The sequence below is a fragment of the Zonotrichia albicollis genome, chromosome 2 (assembly GCF_047830755.1).
Source record: "Zonotrichia albicollis isolate bZonAlb1 chromosome 2, bZonAlb1.hap1, whole genome shotgun sequence".
Taxonomy (NCBI): Eukaryota; Metazoa; Chordata; class Aves; order Passeriformes; family Passerellidae; genus Zonotrichia; species Zonotrichia albicollis.
This window is the reverse complement of record NC_133820.1, coordinates 111387297-111408004: the sequence shown is the minus strand read 5'-3', so window position 1 is coordinate 111408004 and position 20708 is coordinate 111387297. Positions and strand designations below refer to the sequence as shown.

The 20708-nt window shown below is 37.9% G+C and overlaps 1 long non-coding RNA gene across 4 annotated transcripts in view; it reads right to left on the bottom strand.

Annotated features, from left to right (window-relative positions):
* LOC113459977 (uncharacterized) overlaps nucleotides 1–20708 on the bottom strand; it is a 180898-nt gene that overhangs the window by 45435 nt on the left and 114755 nt on the right. For 2 of the 4 annotated variants that reach the window (XR_012579168.1, XR_003381587.2), the window contains exon 3: nucleotides 5434–5631. The exons of the other annotated variants lie outside the window; for them this stretch is intronic. This is a non-coding gene — a long non-coding RNA (uncharacterized LOC113459977). The remainder of the gene's footprint in view (nucleotides 1–5433; nucleotides 5632–20708) is intronic. 4 annotated transcript variants of the gene reach the window in all.

Below are 20708 nucleotides of genomic sequence, written 5' to 3'. Positions count from 1 at the left end.
AGACAAGTTTTGCATCTTTGGTGGTAAAGTTAGCACATTCAGATGATATTCCGATTATCTTCACAAAACTAATGAAGAAAATTAGTGGCTTCTTACACTAATTTATTTTATAAATTTGGAAACTCATCTTCTGAACAAGCAAATTTAGTATACTACCTTATCACCATCAATTTCTCATGTATCATGACCAGCCACCAAAATGGTTGCTTAAAAGTACCAATATACACTAAAATAATCAAAAACCCCAAAGGCAAGCATATCTATTCCTGTTAAAACCCCAGTAAATATCTGAAGCATCCCCAAAGAAAATCTGTTTTATATAACTACACCCTCAGGCATCATTTTACTCTGAGAGGAATATACCCCCTGTACACAGCAGGGCACCCTTCTGAGGAATTAAGTCAGATTTTGAAAGAAACACCAAAACACTGTGTAAGAATTTTGCTAAAACCTCTGGTCTCACCCTGAACTTTCTGTGTCTTAATCTGCACAACCATTCCAAACCAGAGTAAAGTCATACAGACAAATATGTCTACTTGCCAGTGAGAGAACAAAAATAATCTCTCAATTTCTTCGTCTTTTATTCCTGAGTGATGAATCACGATTCTACTGGGCATTTCAAATCATAACTTTATCCTTCCCTTATAGACAACCATTTCATCTCCTTTCCCAAATAATCTGTGCTCTACAGGTATAAAACACTGTATCAATCTCACTGCCTTCCCATTGGAAGTTGTAAGGATTGTTCCTAATATGTATTGGGTTTTGGAACTTGCTGCTACCTTTTCCAACTTGACAAGCAGCCTGTGCACCTGATAGTTTGTATATTGTTTCCAAAGTACATTAAGTTTGTCATATTTAAAAGTGATCAGCTCTAACTTCATCACTTTTCTCTGTCATTGTCCTTAAATTACCATGAGTTCAACAAAGCTTCCACTAGAAACCCGACACAGGACATCCAACATGGAAGATCAGCTTTTTGCTGTGGTAAAAAATATGTAGACATGAAAAATTCTCATATATATATGTGTTAGAAAACATTGACATTTGTTATAATGTTTTTTATAATAACCAGAAGATGGATTTAGCAAAACCTTTCTTCATTGATAAGCAAATAATAGTCACATAAAGTATCCCTAATGTATTTAGGTCGGTTTTGCTCATTTATTTTTAAAAAGTTAGATTTCTATCGTACTTTATTAAAATCAGACCATTGCATAAATACACAGTGTTACATGAATAATTCCTGCATGTTAGTATTTGGAAGTCATGTCATTGTGTTCACAGGGATGCAAGACTACAAGGTCTGCATTTTGTAATATAATTTGTCTTGGGTAGAACTGATACAAAGCTGATGAAAAATTATGCTCATTTTGCAGTAATAGTAGTTATAAATACACACTGAGCAACTCCTAGCAGAAGTTTAACCTGAGCCAAGAAAGAAGACAAGGAAAATGAAAAATGGAATCTTGGTAACTCTATGTGGCATCTTTATAATTAAGTGCCACACTGATTAGAGGTCTAAACCATCAATTGAAAATTAATGAACTTCCCTTAAAAAAGCAAGAGAGGATCTGACAATCTTGGGGACTGTCAAGATTCATCAATATGTATTTTGACAGCTGTTGTACAGTAGTTTACTATCGAGATATTCATGGAGCAAAGCGATTCTTCAAATGTCTGTGGCACAACTGCTAGCAATCAGTGCAATCACCAATCATGTGATACACAGCTTTTACTTGAAGGCTTTTTATGTACTACAGATTCTTTGAAAATAACCCTGTAAACTGTTTGTACAGCCTGCAATATCTCTACAATTGCTTTCATGTAGACATTACATTTTTTCCCCTTCTGGTAATCCTACAGTTTGCAAATCTGGAAAATCCTGCTGACTCTCAGCAATACATGTGAGGTTTTAGATTTGGCTCCAAAACCAGTGCTAAAACTTTTTCCAGCTCTTTCTGTGTGTCAGTGTCTTCTGTAATCAATCATATTTTTTATGAAGCAGAGAAAAAAAATATCAGGAAGTCTTTAAGGCTCTAATCCACACAGAGGGTTAGATCCAGGACCTGAGTCTGAAACAGAAACAAAACATCAGTGTAGCAGGTGCTAGGAAAACTTAGAGTTTTTGTTTTGGTTTTTTATTGGGTTTTGGGATTTTTTCTGGTTTTTTCTTTCTTTTTCAATAAATAAGTTGCTAAAGAACTTTAAACCAACAAACAAAAGATGCATAATGTGTGAGAGGCCTTCCAAGTAGCAGTAAGAAACTGGATGTTTGACAGTCAATTCTGTGGAAACATGGCACTGTACCTTAAGTAGAAGAGAATTTAATGTTGAGAACACACTTAGAATCCAGAATACACTGTTGGAAAAAAAAAAAAAGGGCTGCAAACATGCCAGTCCTGTCATCTCATGATTACTCCTCCTTCCTCCAGGAAGCAAAAAAACCTCCAGAAGCAACCAAGCAAGCAGAGGCAGATGTGAAAACTTATTTCCCAAGTGTCCTGTTAAAGTGGTGCAGATAATCATATATTAATATTCCTTGAGAGCACAGATGATGCTCAGTGGAGCTGCAGGATGCTCCTGGTCTCTTGGTATCCCAGCAGGGTTGGGACAACACAGTCCTGCCCTGCTGCACAGCCTGGGAGGGTGAGGGCAGGGCAGCTGCAAAGCCATAAAGCCAAGCCAAGGGAATTCCCTGCCCATTTACATCAGATGTACCTTGCCTAATTCAGCCTCTGGACTCTCAGCTATCTACCTTTAAGCAAAAATCGCAAGGATTGAAAAATCCGCTATTACCTAGGTCTGTGTCTCTCCTTGGCTGATAACAAGCTTCTCAGCTTGTTATCAGCCAAGGAGAGACACAGACCTAGGTAAACACAAACACGACACCTCCAGTTCCCTACAGCCCAATGAAAAGAACATTTTACGGTTGATAACGCTAATTTGTCCTGCTGTGTCTAGCAAATCACGTGGGGCATACTGATACGTCTTTAATAGTTTAGTGTCTGAATGGAATTAACTATTTTAAGATTTCATAAACATTTGCTGAGAAGACAGAGGAAGCTATCGCAGAAAACAACTGGAGCTCAATAAAACTAGATTAAACTCAATGAACTTGTTAAGGTTCAACCAGATAAGAGTATAGCAGACCTGTGAGGAAAACAAATATGGTTCTATCCCTCTGTTAGGTCAGTCTAACACTTTATCAGCCCCATTTATTTTTAAATAATGATTTGGTCTAGCCAGAGCAGAGTTATTCTGTATCTGGCTCACATGCTTCACAAAAGCCATTGAAATTTTGGAACTATTTGGAAGTCTAAGAGCTTTGTCACATGCCTAAATATTACCCACATTTACCCTTGTAGGACTTCCCATGCAGGCAATTCACAGTTGCAGTTCTCCCTTCCCAAATTTCCATTGTGTGCCAGCAAAAAGCTCAGGGAGATGTATTCCCCAACAGAGCCCATTTCCCCAGGGAACAGCAGAAGTATCTAGCACAAAAAAGCACCTCAGCTCTCTGACCTGTAGGTCAGATGAAATGGAAAAACTGTTCATAAAGTTTTTGGCAAAGACAAACCTGTGCAGCGTTTTAAACAGTGTTTTAGAGGCGCACCTGTGACAGCTGTCACACAAATAATCCTATGAGAAGGGTTTTACATTTAAAATTGTAATCAAGAGGGAGCTTAAACTGCATGTGACACACAGAATGTTTAATTTGAAGAATGTTGTGTTTCATTGTTTTGGGAAAGTTATAGCCCAGAGGACCATTACTGCAGCCAGCTAAAGTGCATTAGATGCTACTAAACATCCATTCCCTCCAGGCTTAATTCCAAAATACTATCAACCCTCTTCTGTGGGGATTTCTCTTCTGTGAAGAAAATGGCATTTCTATTTTGGATCCCTTGTATGCTTTGAAAGTTCTCTCCCTGCTTCACCTTTTTTTTTTTCCCCTTCTTGATCCTTAGGACTTGATTTCATAGGGAAGCTTTTCAGTTCATAACCCTCTCTGTTATATTTTTTGTTTAAGTCAGACTACTCTGGTGAAGAAATATTCAAATTATGTCTTCATTTTACATTGCTTCCTTTAACAGCTGTCTTCTCAGAAGCTGTATCTTTGTGTCACAATAGGCCACAAGCCCAGAAAACAATTAAGTCTTCTAAATTACTCAGCAGTGCATTCATTTGATTAAACCAGTACTGTCTGAATCCCTTAGCATCCAGGTTACTGATCAAAGTTTTGAGTATTATCCAAACATACTTTTTAAACAAAAAATTTACATTGGAAACCAAATGGGTAAGTTTGCCTTCCTGTTATATTTCACATAGAACTGAAACATACTGTATATTTTATCTAAGAAATGTATTGAAATGAGAGCTGAACTGTACAGAAAAGAACTTTTTAACCAGACATTTTCTACAAAAAAAAAATAATTAGTGGATCTCTGGCAAAAGATTTGATTTCAGTAGTCACAGGCAAGTTTGCAAAATAGGATGGGGAAGCAGATCACAGAATGGCTGATTAACATCCCTGTGCTCAGCCCTGTTGAGGCTCTGTTGTGGAAACGTGACAACTGTAGGCACTTGTATGACAGTTTGGGTGCCTTATTCTGTGGTTGGAAATCACACACAATATACACAACTACAAAATCATTTGAGGCATTTTAGATGACCCAAGTGTACCCACGTGTCATCACTGTTGATGCTCTTTGTTCTGTAACAATGAAGAGTAATATATGCAGGCAGGCTGTCACATAAATACAACTTAAAATAAGTGAACAAAATACTTAACTCAGTGTTAAAATAACCACAGTTTGGAAGAGTCTTAGTTTGAACTGGATTACTTGGAGTCTTCTCAATTTACCATGTAATTACTCACATTTTAAGATTACATCATCTCATTTAGACACTTTTTCCCCTTTAATACCTTGGTTTCTAACTCTTGAAATCAAGTCTGTCAGTGATAATTCACAATAAAAATACAGTGACATTTCTAAAATCTGAAAGCACTACTGCATGTACACTATCTGCTATGCCGATAAAATAGACACTTTTATTCTGAAGTGCAGACATTTTGACATCTTTTAGTAGAACTAAAGAGTGATGTTAAGAAAAATTAATCTCCCTTATGATGTTGAAGGTAGGAATTTTTCAGTGAAGGATAAATTGTCAAGTTCTTAAGAGATCAGATATTACTATGGATAAAGGATCTTGACAGAGAAAAAAAGCAATAAAATAAACATAGAATCTAAACTTCTGGGATTTTTTAATCAAAACACAATTTTAGCAGCAGTTACAGAATCTATCCAGCTACAATATGTTTACATCAAAGCAAACAAAAGTTATTAAGAGAAATATCAAATTTAATCACATCTGACTTGCAAACAAAGTTGGGAATGCATTTAAGAACAGTGCAAAAGAACTGGTTCATACCTCTTTAAGTAGAATCTCTTTTAATTCAGTATTTCAGTTTCATTTCAAAACATGTCAGTGGCCCATATGAAACACCTGAGAAAGTTTACTCATCCTCTATGGAACACAAACAGTCCATCACACTCAGTATTTTTACCCTTGTGGCAAGCCTTAGCAGAAGAGACTGAAACAACATCCTTATTCTCAGAGGCAATCTCCCTGGAGTAAAAAACAAACAAAAAAAAAAGGGTGGAAGAAACGTGGTAGAAGTTTAGACTTACTGTGTGTGCAATAACCCTATCACGCTGGAAAATATTGTGTTCTGTAGCAACTGGCCAGGGACACTTAACTGCTGCTTTGCCAGAAACACACCACCACCATGGAAGAATTCAGGGTAGATGCAAGCTGTGCAGCAGATTTATTTTAACCTGATCTTTATGAGATTTAAAACATGGAGGTGTGCTCCAAAATACTGCAGCTCTTGGGATGAAATGTCTGATCAATCTACACTAATGAAAGCTCAGTGACTCAGAGTTGCATAAAACACCCGCAAAACACCAGGGCCTACCGACCCCAGCAAAATGAGAAGTATGAGGTACCACAAGAGGCATTCCCACAAAACCTGAGAGAAGTGGCACAGGTGCCTGGACTACCCTGGCTTTGAAAAGCTTCTTAGAAGCAGGTGTTTCAGGCTTTTATACAGCTAAAAGAAACATTTCCAGGAGATTGTTCAAAATTTCAGAAACATTGATTTACCCTCCCAACATGCTTCATCCTCTGCATTATCAGAGGATAAAGACTGTGATCATAAAATTTCTGCAGTAGGAAGTAAGAAAATACGAATGATAGCGGCAGTTATTGAATTTTTTTAAAACTTGAATGATTCACAGAGTCATATTAAAATATCAATGAAATAACAATTCATGTTATCACTGGCTATGGCATACAACAATAAAGAGCAATGAACATGTATTTGTGGCCAAAAGCAGCAGAGACAGGTAAAATTTAGAGAAAATTAAAATATGCACTCTTTCTCCATTGGGGAAAGAAACAATTCCATGTTTTCCCAGTTCTCAAAGACCAATTAAATGTTTGTAGTGCACCAAAATAATTATGAAATAAAGATAATAAAGATAATAAAGAGAGGAAAACAGAGAAAGAATATAATGGGCATTTTAGGAAATATACTTAAATGTGTTAATTTTTAATCTTAAAAGGTGTCAGACATAGGTATTTTCCCATATTAATCTATGAATATTAGAAACCATAGAATGAAATACTTACTGAAAAAGTAAGGAAATCTAAGGTGTAAGAAGTCGTGGATTTACTTTAATTCATTAAAATATAATCACAGGGGTAATATTGCACTATGGAATCTGGCTGCTGTAGTGTTTAAGTGCTTTCCAGCTCCAGGCACTTAAAACCCTAGTAATAAAAATTAAAACTACAATTTGAATAAAATTATTCATTTCAGTCATCAATTAATGCAACAGTAGTATATGATATTTACTTACCAATTTCAACATTTCAACTTTGACAGGTCTGCACAAAGAGTAATTTTATATTTCATCTCTGAGGAAATGTATCACTCCAGCGTAAAAGAGAAAAACTACAGAAAGAGATGAAAAAACCCCATAATGCAGTATTTCTCACTCTTGAGTTCCATCCAGCCTAGAACCTCATGCTGCTTCATAAAAATTTGTGATGAGAGATACTAGACACTGCACATTTTTTGTTCAGGCCAAAGGATTCACAGATCAGAAGCACAGTGTGTTGATTCATGATACCTGACAGCTTGTCAGTGGTGGCAGCACAAGTCGCTGTATCCAGCTGCTTCCCCTGTCCCACCCCAGTGCAGCGTGCCTGGGAAATGCGACAATCCCTGCAGGGCAGTCCCTCCGTGCCAGCACATTTCACAGCTGGGTGCCGTGACCTCCAAACACCATGTATTTCAACCGGGATGTGAGCTCAACGGACAGGGGGACACTGGCAATCTGCTCTGCTACTGGGCAGCGAAACTCCACTCACATGAGCCTCAGCTCCTCCTTGGGACTGCATCATGCATCAGATACATTTTAGATTGCAGTGAAATCTTTCAGACTGGAAACATTAGGCACCTGGGTTGCAGGAGGAGAAATTTAAAAAGCCAAAAATGTGTATGCTGTATGTGTGGGTTAGTTTTCACTTATCTTCAAAATCTTAAAATATCAAGTGATGTGATGAAGAAGGAGCAATAGTGAATGTGTTTAGGTCTTACAGATTCCTAGAAATGCAGTATTTGACAATATCCAGTCTGTAATATACCTGTGAAATACACATTTCTTCAAATATTCCAAGCATATTAGCAATTGCAACTCATTCCCCCAACTTCTGCAGATCACCCACAAAACACATTTCTAAAGGAATCCTGAAAGCAAGGGCTGGACTGAAGGACCGGAAATGCCCTTTCTCCTTGCTCAGTTGCACTTGGGTCTAGCTGGAGATTCACAACGCTTGCACAACACGGTGTGGGAAAAGGGCACACCAGATACAGCTTCCAGGGCCCCTGTGTGACAGGACTGCTCAGCTTTCATGGATGAAGGATATGTATTGGCCTACCAGGATCACCTTAGCTTTTATTCAATGAGTTATCTGCTTGAGGTAAAGAAGAAAGCTGATTTTGAGGGGCAAGTCAGTGGTTGCAAATCCTTTTCCTACATAAACCCAAGATGATTTAATTGAACTCTGCCTACAGCTACACGATTTCCAGACATATTGAACGGCAGTCTGGGTTTTCCAGACCATTTTTTGCCCTTTGATCCATTATGTACATGTCTCTGCAGTTCCTTGCAGCCATATGGGCTTACGTAAAAATACCAAAATCACCAACAACAGCTTCAGTTATAAAAAGTCCTGGGACAAAGTAATCTAACTTTCAGGCTGAGTAGGTGTTAAAATTACATGCATCTGAGAGAAACCAGCATTCTCTAACACCCTCTGATAAGGCTTGCATGCACTTTAGCAAAAACTCACTGCAGATCCTTGGTGCATTTAATTTAATTTAGCATTAACCAAACTATAGAAGCTGAAAAAAAGGACAAAAACCTCATTAGGCCTAAGAACAGCTTCCCCATGCCTCTTGAGATGCATATACTACCACCTTCCCCTAAAATGGTGAACTTTGATGAAGATATCCTTTTATGCTAATATAAAAAGTTATTAGTATTCAGCAGTGGAAGCTCTGGAGAGCTATTTCTAACAGTTTAAAAATAGGATTTAGAAATGTTCCTTTAAACATCACCAAGGGAAATTGCACAGTCAGGAGAGAAATTGCTTACATTTATGCACAAACTCATGGTGCTTAAGAGGAAATAAAGGCCTTCAGTCACAGAGCATCCATTTATGTCCTTGGGAACACAGGGAAAGGAGAAAAAGAATTTGAAGCTAAGCATCTGCAATATGTCTCTGAGAGTGGGTTCAAAGGACTTGATGCAAAACAATTATTCAGATATAGTAGGAAGAGTGGGCAAGGAATGGACAACTGACAATCAAAGGCCGAGCTCTTTGGATGCCCAGGCAGGTCAGGACTCTCATCATCTGTAGTCATTCAAAGGAGAAAATGATTTCCTGAAAGCATCTTCTAGACCACAGGAAGCTTCCAGGTAACTGTAGTGACCACAGGCCTCTCTTGAGAACCTTTCTCTTCTCTGGGCACTCTTCATGCAGCAAGGAGCAGTGTAGCATAAAGGTACAGGGACTCATGGTTCAAAGCTTATATTCAGTGATGAACATTATCTAAGAGATGACTTTTCTACCACCCTGAAAAGTTTTAAAAGGTCCTTAAGATCCTGTGAAGGTAGGAAGCAGAGCATATAGATCAAATCAGGATGTGGTGGGTACTGATACCTGCGTGAACCCTCCTCCTAAGTCCCCATCACAAGATCATGAGTATTTTTAGACTGCAATGAGCTATGTATGGTAGCATTTTAAGAAAGAGTTATTTTACAAGACTTTATAAAATAATATTTTTCCTGTATTTACTAAGAGTACAGTATAACTGACACTTTACTTTCTAAGTCCAAAGTCAAGAGAGATGAAAAATGCTGCTTGCATTCCAGAAACAGGACTCACTGGAAGCCAGCCCTGGATATCATGGGATTTCCTTCCTCCCCAAGCCCCTCTTTTTATCCGCTACGACCTTAGTTCTTTGTTTAATGGCATATTACAACAATAACTTTTTTTCACAAAGCCACTTAAAATGATTTATTATAGTTCCACACAATACCTCTTGTTTATTTCTCTTCTGAAATTATGTTTTCTCTTTGCTAAGCTGAGGGTAATAGCTGCTGAATGCTGATTAGGGTTGTCCTTATTTGATTACTGTTAATTAGAGTCAAGCATGTAGTGCATCAGACAGGAGGACTGCAGATCATTGTGACACTTCAAACAGCCTGTTTGACTTCAGCAGAGCCTGTTGGAAGTTTGGAGTCAGAATAAATCTTCAGCAGAGTTGTTTATGCATAGTTGTGTAACATAACACAGCATGGGGTGCTGGACTATTTGGTTAATTAGTTTAAGAGCCTGTCAGTGGCAGCTCACCTCCAGGTTTATCATTGGAAATTGCAATTAGCATGAAACAGTTTTCCTCTTTGGTCCAATTTCTCCCACACAAATCATTTTCTTGCCTAAGAAACCCAGGACCACAGCCAGTCAGTATTCACTCACCCTCTTCCACTAGAGTCTCCATGGGACGTCTGCAGCAACATCAAAGAGCTAGGCTAATCCCAGTTGATCTTGGAAAAAGTCCAGGGTTTCCTGAGGCCTTAGGGCTGTGATTAAAGAATACACCTGTCTGCCTCAGTAATGAGGTCAGACTATCTTTGCCAACAACAGGCTGCTTTTTCCCTGTGACACACCTCCTGGAGGAACTGACTGAAGAAGGTGCAAGTGCAAGGCAGTCAAACAGCAATCCAGAGCCAAGTAGCAGCCTCTAACAAAGCCACAACTATTGCAGAACTGCTCTCCTCCCCCAAATCCCCTATCAGCTCCCTCTTCTTCATATGACACAGACTGAAAATGACATTTGGTGCTGAATTACTTCACATAAAAGGCTGGAAGTTGTTGATGTTGTCTGGGTTGGCTGAAGGTAATGTAACCTATACACAAGACATTTCTGAAACACAGACAACATAAAATTTACTTAAAGTCCAAAATTAAAAGTAAACACTATCTTCCTCCCCACATACTCAGGGATATAGGCAATTAACAGTTTATTTATAACTATGAAGAAAGTCCACAATGAAGTTTATACTTCATTTTATAATTATGCATTATCTTTTTCTATGTTCTTGGTACTAGACAGTAATTTACGTTACAACTTTATCATTCTAGTGTAGCAAATTACAGGTGGTAAATAACTAAGCTGGTATCCTTCTCACATCAGCCAGCCACAAGATATAAAAGAGTGAAATTGACTGGAAAGAGAAATAAATTATTTAAATCAAGAAAACAGTTTCTCACACACTACATGTTACTGACTGCATTAGTGGTCTCTTACCTAAAGTCAGCCTCAGTATCTGCTCAGGCCTACCTGCTTGTGCTAATTTCAGGGTCAAGCAATTAAGACATGAAAGTCTTCTCCGCATATGTGTCACAGTTATCCCGGAGATCAATTGGTGTTCATTAGTCACATATACAATTAACTGCATTAAATGCCAGGCAAAGGCAGGCCCATCAGATGGTACCAAAAATAACCCCCTTTGTTTTCAAAGGAGCACAGCATTCATTAATAAAAAAACGTACTTTAAAAGAGAAGGGATTGAAGATGAAGACATACTCTGGAGAAAAGTTTCAATTTCTTAAGTCAGTATATCTTTTCTATATATTTAAAAAGTATTTCAGCCTATTCAAAAATTGTAGGAAATTCTTCTGCTAATTGTTTAACCTCTAAAATCAACAGGGCTTTATAATTGCAGTGCAGAAATCCTAAAATCCTGATCTATGCATTGCCAAAGCAGCAGTAAAAATTCCTGTCACTTTCTCCTTTTCCACAACTTTCAAAATGCTCTGATGTGGCACTAAAGATACTCTCTTCATTATTCTCACCTTTAGTAAAAATTCTAGGAATCTGCTATACTACATCATCTTTTTAAGTGCATTGATGGTTTTTATTTCTGGATGTGTTAGTTATCAGTTAATTAAAATGTCCTTGATTCTGCCATACCTGCAGTCATGGGGAGTTATTTGTATTCTAGGAGTCAGCTAAATCCCAATTCACCCACAGACACCAAAGCAAGGGTGAACACAGCCAGACCAGTGTGGTGATCTGCACTTCAGACTAGGAGACATTCTGGGAGTGAGAAAGAAGGGGACAATTCTCTTATCATTTGCAGTAAGAGGGTGCTGGGGTGTACTGTCTGCCATCATCACCAGAACGCAGTGTTTATATAGTTCTACAACCAAAGGCAATTTCAAAGTCAACAGCTGAAATCACAGAGCATAAACTTTGCTTTATGTGTGTTTTGTTATATTCTTTTTCCTAAGAAAAATTACAACTACATTTTTATGGAAAATGTGTGTGGTGCATTGTTCTAATAATGCAATAAAAAGTTACTGTAAAAGAGAGTGGGCTTTTGATAAGCAAAGAAAATTCAAAGGATAATATATTGGCCCTATATATCATTTAAAGATATTAGATGCTCCAGTAATGTCAGTATTTAATTTAGAATTAGGGAGAGAAGATCCTTGTTTCATCAGATACTTGACTATACAACTCAAGACTACAGAAATACCTAATTTGCCATGAATTCAACTTTTCAATTCTTAAATCTCCAACTATGCTTTCACTGCATTTACAACAAGCATTTGAAACATTACAGAATTAATTTTAGGGAATTTCTTCAGTCATGTTTTAGTCATCATGAATGTATGAACTGTCAGCATATGATATTTCCTACAAAACTTTGGATGATTTTTTCCACTCTAGTTTTGGGAAGCTCCATGATCAGCAGACCGAGGTGAAACATATATTTGGAGCACTTGTGGCACAAGTTTCATCCAGCTTATGGTTAATGTCTAGCATGAGCCTTGCCCCTGATCCAGGTCATTGATTTTTGCAGGCTTTCCTTAGAGACGCCAGAAAAAGGCAGGAGAGCAGGGCAGATGGTGCAATACTCGTTAGGTCCATCTTCTCACCCTATCGGAAGCTCCTTCTGCTTCCTACTTACAAAACTTCTTACTGCCTGCCGTAACTCGTGCAAAAAATCTGTTTTAGTGCATGACATATACATGGCAAAAGTAGTTTTCCTAATATCTACTTGAAACCTTCCTGCACTTCAGGGCCCTACTGGTGCAGAGTAGACAGCATGCCACTCTCAGTATAGACCACTGGAGATGTTTGCCTTCTCCTCAACAACACAACTGTTGATTGCCTCTCAGGTTGTGAACCCCTCCAAGACCATGCTGTAGGATTGATCATTCGTTTTTCTACAAAGAGATTCTTCCCTCTTAAGTAGCATGTTATTTGTTACAGCTAAGTTCTTCGTTTTGCAGAGATCATTTTCCTTTTTGACCTTGTCTTCTGTCATTCTTTCAGTCCATCCTAGCTTCAAGTCTGATAACACACAGGCTATTCCATCATCCAGGTCATTGATAAATATATTGAGTTGTATTAGAGCCTAGGCAGGTCCTTGCAGAATCCCAGTCAGTTCCTTCTTTCATTTTGACAGTTAATCACCAACAGTGCTCAAAAGTTTTCAAAATTGCCTTGCATCGTCCTTATTAATTTCTTCCACATTATGTTTCTCAAGTCTGCTAATGAGACTGTCAGATCGGACAGTGTACAAAACCTGGGCAAAGTCAGGGTCCAGGGAACCTACCATCTCTTTTCTAACCACAATGCCTCTTACCCTGGGAGAATTTGAGAAGAAAATTACATTGGTTTGACTTTTTATTTTTTCAACAACTCCATGCTTAACTGTTAGTGAAGAGAACACAGTTTCCCTGTGTTCTTCTCAGACTTGTTGTTTTGAATGTTCTTGGCAAGAGTAACATATTACTAATATTATGTTACAAAAATAACATAATATTAATAGCAGGATTAATCCCACAACTTAATAGCAAGCTTCATCCTAAATTCCTTTATTAAAATTTTACAGAATGTGAGAACTGACATGACCCAACTATAGAGACCATAAACGCAGAAATATTCAGTTATCTGTAACTTTTAAATTAGACAAGTGTGAGGGCAAGCAACTAATAAAATCTCCAGTGTACTCAAACAGATGAAAGTAAACTGGATGAATAATTTCAGTTGTCATAATTTTGAATTTAGAGTATTAAGAAAAAACTTAAAAGACATGGTGTTAAACACATTGCCAATAGTGCTGAGCCTCTCACTGAAATGCTATGAAGTGAAAAAGGCTCATTCAAAGTGGACTAACAACAGTTGTATCCTAACTATCTTTTTTTGAGACTCACTATTTAACCTTTTATTTACTGCAGGCTTACCCAGGTTTCCGATTACCAGCAATGTCAACTAAAAGCATTACTAGCTGTTTTACTTTATCAGGAGCACTCCATAGAACAAAGACCATGGATCCCAGATGGAGACCCAGAAGGCCACTGCAATCTCCTACATAGCTCTGAAAAACTTTCCTATTTTTGGTACAAAATGCATGCTCAGGGAACATGTTCTGGATCCAGCCTGCAAAGAAGCTTGCTCACATCACAGCTGTCTTTCACAGTCCTTCGTAAGTGAACAGCAATATGGCTGTGGCTGTAAAAACAGTTCTGGCAATTTGATTCCTGGGTATAAGTGTCTGAAAAACCAAGGCCAGGCATATCATCTGGTACTACGAGGACCCATCAAATCACAACAAAGGAATGTACACTGCAAATGGAGCTATAGGGTTGTCGTTGCGAGGCATCCCTGAACTGGTAATAATTAGCATTGACTCCATGATTTACAGAAGGCTGATCAATCTCTATATTATATTATATTATATTATATTATATTATATTATATTATATTATATTATATTATATTATATTATATTATTTTCAAGAAACCCATTGCTTTTATATATGGTTACGATACAGGTAGACCTAATTGGTCCTCCACCTCACCATCACCATTGACTAATTAAGAAACCACCCTTTGGTAAACAAATCTCCATAACACATTCCACATGTTCACAACAACAAGAGCAGCAAGTGAAGATAAGAATGGTTTCTCATTCTTTTCTCTGATCTTCTCACAGCCTTTCCCAGAAAGGCCTGGGAAGGTTACGTGCAGCTCTCTGTGGCCGGAGAGCTGCTGCCACATAGGGTTACATGAACACTCTCAATTAATGATTCTACTCTTCCCATTCCTGACGTTCATTTCAGTCATGGAAAAAATACAGCTTCGATAAGATGAGGAGATTAGCACCAGAGGACTTCCAAAATGTTCTATTGCATTTCTATCATGAAAAGCTGAGTATGTAAGTGACAACTGCATGTGCCAGTTGTAACCAAGGACATATCCTCAAGCAACCATTACACTAATTCAAGACAGCTTGAATTATTCATGAAAGATTGGATTTTAACCTAGCATCCAAGTCAATTCGAGGTCCTTCACAGCTGAAGTTCTATCCACTGATAATTTTACACTCCTACTTTCTCATCTGGAAAGATATAGGAGAAGAATAAACTGTTTCTGTGAATACTAAAATCCATGAAGTCCCAAAATAACACCACCACTATGTACAGAGGTAAGCTCTACACTAGACAAGAAGAGTTTTGGTTGTTTTTTATACAGATAGAGAGACTGAGAATAGCTGAAAACACAGTCTCAGAAAGAAGACTTGATGTAGACATTGTAAAAGAAGCCTGCAGGGCTTTGTTTGCTTTTACATACACATACTTTTAAACATGTTATCAGAACAATCTGTTCCTTTACCTCTGCAGCTTCTATTGTTTCCTCCAGCTGCTATTCTAAAAATATGTTGTGTTTGAAATCTAATCAAGCCTGAAAGTATCCAGCTCACAGCCTCTGCTTTTATTGCCAGTTAGTCTAAGAAATGAAAGAAAAATGACAACAGTTTTTCCTTAAGACAGTTCTGATCATGGAGAGTAATGAAAGGTGTTGTAGGAAGGAAAGGAGACATCACACATGGAGACAATGACAGTGAAGAAAGACGATGCTAAGGATTAAGCTGAAGTTAAGGACTGAATTGTTCTCAGTGTGGAAGATATGACACTCAACAAGACTATGTCCAAGAGACACAAAATTGAACCTGTAAACAGGCTCTGAAGTATTTCAAAACGAATGTTGTAATCAGTGATGGCAGTGTGTGATTAGTTTTGGTTCAATTGCAAGGCCAAAAATACAGACTCCACTCAAAAATATGAGGAAAGGTGACAGTGAAATTCCTGGAATATGTGGTGTTGAAGAGAGTACTTCTGTGTTAATGGAGATGAGACTAAAACCTTGGGAAGTCTAGGTGGACAGAACACCTTACGATGAAGAGACCCTCTTTTCCAGCATTATGTCTGCCCTGAGTCATCAAAGAGATATTGAATGGCTTCATCATCTACTGCTGCTGGCCTGAAAGTTTGTATGCCCAGCTGAGCTTCAGAGTGAATGTTTTGCAGCTTCAGAGTGAATTCCAAACCATGTGATATCTACTAATATTAATTCAGAAATAATGAGTGGACAGTTGTCTCACAATCACAAGTAGGGGTAACTTGTTCATGAGACAAATAGATCAAGAACCTCTTTGAAATATAATTTAAAAATTAATGAAAAACTTCTTAATTCCTGGCTTCATCCCTACATAAAAGAGATGCCAAGTATTTTCCTATAATTTTCAGGGCTACATCCATTTAAAGGGAAAACTCAGTCATTCTCACCAATGCTCAACAATTCTGGAGATTAATACCTCAAAGAGATGACAAAAGGCTTGAGTAATTGGAGTTGTTCAGTCTGGAGAATAGAAGACTCTTAGGAGACTTTATCAGCTCTTCCAGTTGAAGGGGTCTTATAGGAAAGACAGGGACAGCCTTTGTAGCAGGGGCTGTTGTGATGGAAGTGGTAGATGTCCCTTCCCTGGTAACATTCATGGTCAGGTTGGACGGGGCTCTGATCAGCCTGGTCTAGTGGAAGGTGACCCTGCTCATTGCAGCAAATTTGGACTAGATAGCCTTCAAAGGTCTCTTTCAATTCAAAACATTCTATGACTCTGTGATTTCTGTAGGTGATTTTCATCCACATATACAGCACCCAAGAGCTGCTACATGCAAGGTTTGTGCTAATCTGCAAGAGTCTCACAGAAAAAACAGTCTAATGGTAAGCATCAATTTCCAACAAATAAAATTACTTTGTTAAACAACTTAATGGTGGAAATGGACAGAATCTCCTGCAGACATAAGAAGAAAGCTGAGTTGACTAGGCAGTATTCTCAGTTTGTGGCAGGAGAGGCCTTTGCCTGTATCATATTAATCTTCCTAGAAAATAGATTATTTCACAGCATAGATTTGTAAGATTTTTAATTATTTCTTTTTTTTTTTTTTTTCTTTTTAAGGTTGTGGATTACTGTCTGAGCAGTTGAAGGCACAGCATAAAGTTTTTTGCTCCAAGACAATGCAGACCCTTTCTGAAGAAGTTCCTTCCAAGTTTGGTCAGCCGTAGACTCCTTCCCACACTCCAGTACACCCTCCTTAAGCAGAGAGATATTTTCAACACAGGCTTTGCAACCCCTTCTGTGAGGGTGCAGAGCAGAGAAGCAGGGCTGCCACGGGGGATCATCTAGGCACAGCCTCCCGCAGGCAGGCACAGTCCTCGAGGATCCTGAGCTGGTGCCCAGCCAAAGCAGATGGGCTGGGGTCCCTGGCTCTGCTCAGGGCAGGATTAGGGCCACAGCTGAACCAAAATGTCACCCCTGGCCTTCTCAGGAGAGGCTGGACTCGGAAATTAAAGCCTATGGATAGCTCCAGAGCCCAACAATTACTGGAAGCCAAGATTACAGTAATTGCCTGTCTTGTCACCATGACTGAAAGGAGCCACGGACCATTACAGTCAGACACTACCAGGTTTCAAACAGTTTTGTTTTAACCAAAAATCTCTTCATTCATCCTCTTACTAAATGTCCATTTGGGAAGCAGCTTAAAGCTAAAGAACTGAATTAAAGTAAAATTAAATTCAAGCTTCTCCTCCTCTAAACCAAAGCAAATTTTTGATGCAGACTGTAAGCCAAAATTCTGAATTAATTCATCCATTAAGCATGAACAGAATCTTTGAGCATGATGACTAGCAGGCAGTGACCCAGCAGCTCCCCCTCCAATTTAGGAAACTTGCCCCTGACCAATGTATGAAGCCTAAGGCAGAGTTCTGAGGGATTCCTTATCTCCTTATCACGTGTTCCTTTTGATATGGCCCTTCCAGCAAGGTTTATATTGACTCTTCAAATTTTTCTGTATCCTGTGGCATAAAGAGAGCATTAACAAATCTTCTCAAAAGACCTGACATACTTAAACTCAGTTCCCAAAGTCATAAGTGACCACAAGTCATCAGATGTCAGTCTTCACTGACTGTCTTCCCATGGTTTCAAAAGTAATTCTCTAGTGAAAACTCAAAATGGCAAAGTAGCTTTTCAAGTATAAATAATAATACATATTATTTAATATAATTAAATTAATTATATTAATTATATTATATAGAATTATAAATATAATAATAATAAATAGCATTCAGTTATTTTATTTTAATATTAAACAGGTACATTTATTTATCCTATTTTACAAATCAAGTACCTCATATTGGTCTAGAAGCACACTCTATCAAATATAGCTCTCAATAAAGAACCCTATGTTAAAGATACTTCCCTTGACGGCTGATGATATTAAACCAATTTAGAAACTGTAATTTTATCTAAAGTGCACTTAAGAATATGACTATTTTAACCATATTATAACAGGTTATATACAAGTTTTTTTTCAAAATTGATACCTCAACACAAACATAAGCAATTAAGCTGTCATTATTCTACTAGACCTTAATTAGTTGCTCACATTAGAAATATCCTGAGATTTCTCTCAGTATAAGGGTCTGTAATTAGTGTAATTAAGATAATATTTTGATTACATGACTTCAATCTTTTAGGCCACATAATTAGAAATGGAGCACATTTTAAAGTGACTGTCCTTTGGAAAAAAACCTCCAGCAAATAAACCAAAGAGTCTGATGGACTAATTTGTTCTGCATCATCACACTAGCCCCTCACTAACACCATTGCCTGGCAAAATTCACCTAACTACTAAAAGACAAATTTGGGCCTTCTGTATGGAACAGCTACCTCACAGTCAAGAACTACAATAGACCTATTAGATCAGAACAGGAGGATTTAGCTGAGTCACAGCCTTGACCTGGGAGTTAAAAACATTTTCATCATTACTTTGCAGAAGGTATTTTACAGGAGGTGCAATGAGCTCCAGCTCCCCATGTTTTCATTCTCAGCTACATTCTCCCTTCAAAAACTTTTTCTTAAAATAAGACACTCACCATCGCTCTTCCACTTTTATTTTTGTCTTAATCTCCAGTTTTACTAAGCAATGCAGCACACTTACAAAAACCAGATGCAAGAGGAACCTCAGAGGAAAAATATACAACAACGGGGGAGAGATATGGCACCTTGCATTTGAATCCTTGCATTTGAATCAGTGTTCTCTGCCTTGACTTAAAACTCAAACTATCCTTGGGAGGGTCATCAAGGCATAATTTTATTCCTCCTGAGTCACCATTTTTCTATTTTAAACTCTTGCCCATGACTACAGGACAGCTGCAGAAGTCTGGATTGTGAGTCGAAGGTGACACATACCTCTTTTCTCCTCTTCATCTGAGAGACATTTTTCTCTTTTCTACAACTTCTTGTTTTAAGGATGACACTTCAGTCTATTATATAAAAAAGAGCTCCTGACTAAAACATTAGGGCAAGTGGTAGTAAATTAATCCTCAATACTCAAAAATTGATAGCAATGTGCCTATGGAATTCAGCTGTCTTTCTTACTCTGAGTGATAATTCAGCACTGCACCTGTAAACACAGGTCTTTGAAAGTTTACTTGTAGGCTTAACAGAATGCAATAAAAAATTATATTTATTTATTTATTTATTTATTTCTTTATTTATTTATCTATCCTTAAGTCCCTCTACTTTTTAAAGCTCAGAAATTAAGAAAGACCAATGAGGGAGAAATTATGAGTCTCTAATAAAAATTCTTGGAGTTTTGAGTTTGGAGAAATTTAAATTCAGACTAAATTCTGTGAAATAAGCAGACAGCAGTCTTTGGTATCTTGCCTGGTTCAAACATTAAAATTACAATAGCACTTGTGCTATAGATTTTAGGAATCCAGAAGATTAACACTTCCCTCAATGCCCTTGCACAGAATGGACTTCCTTGATGGAGTAATGGCTTATCTTCAGTTTTAAAAGTCACCAATAAAACCAGACCAGCCAAAAAAATAATTCCCATTGAAGTCTAATGTGCTGTCTAAAATTGATGTAATCTTTTTTCTCCAGTCCCTGAGGCTGGAGAGGTACAGACCAGAGTGGCTCTGGTTGAAAAAAACTTTCTCTTTTTCCCATAGTAAAGTCTAGGCTAACAAGCATTTTCAGACCTGAAACTTGCCTAGGGAAGTTTTACTTTAAGATCCCATTCTCTTAATTTTCTCTAGCCTTACCTTCAGCTTGCTTCTCCCAGGTCTCATCTCCAGCTCCATAAAGCTACAGCTGCAAAATGCCATTGTGAAAAAATCAGCACAGAACTGTCAAACACTCTTAAGGACATATAAAGCTATTTCTTCTTTAGAATTTATTTATTTTAATAGAGGAGAATTTGAAAGAGGTTTTATAAGTAGAGCACAGCCTTTCTCAAACTTCTATAACCTAAATCACTTGAAAAGGCAGTTAATCACATCAGCCACTTCTCTGCTTGCTGGGTCTCCAACAATTCTTATTATAGTCTCTTGTCAAATGAGTAAACATCTGATAGACACTGAAATGTTAATGTTTAAGGACTCAAAAATTCAGCCATCTGCAAAATCAGCAAGTGCTTTACTGAGGGCAGGTTTGCACCCCTCAAATGAGATTGAGGAGAAGAGTTTTTTGTGTGTGGTGGCAAAACCTCTGATCTGCACAAGACAGAGGAAGCAAACATTCCTCACTAGAGAATGACCTCGACAAACCAACCTTTGTTTAGCAGCAAGCTGGGTTCTGAGACAGGTAAGGGAAGAGTGAAAAGGCAGATCCTGCTAGGTGGGATAATGGTTTTTATAATGCCAA